Here is a 1,257-nt window from a genome sequence, read left to right as displayed (position 1 = left end):
GGGGGGGGGGTTGGGTTTGGGGTTTTTTTGGAATATAGTAATAAAATGCAGTTTTAAAAATGTACTAGATATGCCACAAAATGTATTAAAGGTGAATAATTGCCAAATTAATGCTCTGGATCATGTTCACTTTTGTTAAAGACCTGCATTATTTATTTGTGATTGTCTCATGCTGGAAGAATGTCATATTTACCGTTCGTCTTCTGTAAGAGGCATAGTACTGGGGGAGCACAGCCTGTCATCGATGTTTTGCCAAACTGAACAGTTTTTTAGTTGTGCTCTTAGATTTTGCAAAAGTGCCTTCTAAAATGTGTACAGACATTGGTTTGAGGGCCAGAGGGTCTGTTGCGTAGCATTCACGTCTGCTTCCTGTTAGAAACTTACGCTTTTGTGCTTCCCTGGTGTCACATTAATTCAGAATAGTGCCTTTATGTAAATTCTTAGGTCTCAAACTATGCCCTTAATCCCATCTAGCTGGGAACCCAGCTGCAGATGTGGGTAGCAGGTATGTGTGCATTGTCTGAGAAGAGGGTATTTCGTCTGCATTGTGGCATTTTGACTAAAATAGTAAGACCGGAAGGGCGGGCTAATGGGAGTTTGTCAATCCTCGTGCACTCATCGCCCAGCACTCTGGTATAACTGTATTGGTATTTCTAGTAGCAACAGACGTCAGTTTTTAATTGCTGTGATTACAGCAGTGCAAACTGGCTTTCAGTGTGATCTGTGCTCCATGGTGCCAGGCAAAGCAGCTAGCTAGAAAGGAGAAATTTTCCATCTGGTGAAAATGTCAATTCTGGACAAAAAGGAAAAAAAACCAAAAATGTTGTTTTGTCAGAGTGGAAATTCTAAACAATATTTTGGGTTTGGTTCTCTTTCTTTCTGTTTGTTTTGATGATCACCCACCTAAGAAAGCTAAATCGGGCAGTTGCTATACCAAGGAGAACCACTTACCCACCCCAAACCCAAATGCAGCTGAACAACCAGGATGCCTATAACAACTTAAAAGTTGCTGTACTGCAGGGTCCTGGGCAAGCTCACAGGGTGTTAGCCTCTTGCCAAAGTCTCTCACATTAAATAAGCACACGGATGCTTATGTACTTGCATCTGGTAAATGATTCGTACCTGGCTTCACAGCCAGTGTCAATAATTTTAAGATTTCCAAGTGCTGGGTTCACAACATGAAAAATGTCATGGGATAGCCACTCCCTCCCACCCCGTACACAGCCCTTAACACTGAGTGATAGCTGTCACTGAGAA

Source organism: Nyctibius grandis, chromosome 1 (assembly GCF_013368605.1).
Source record: "Nyctibius grandis isolate bNycGra1 chromosome 1, bNycGra1.pri, whole genome shotgun sequence".
Lineage (NCBI taxonomy): Eukaryota > Metazoa > Chordata > Aves > Nyctibiiformes > Nyctibiidae > Nyctibius > Nyctibius grandis.
The sequence above is the reverse complement of the archived record's forward strand: the minus strand, read 5'-3'. Positions refer to the sequence as shown.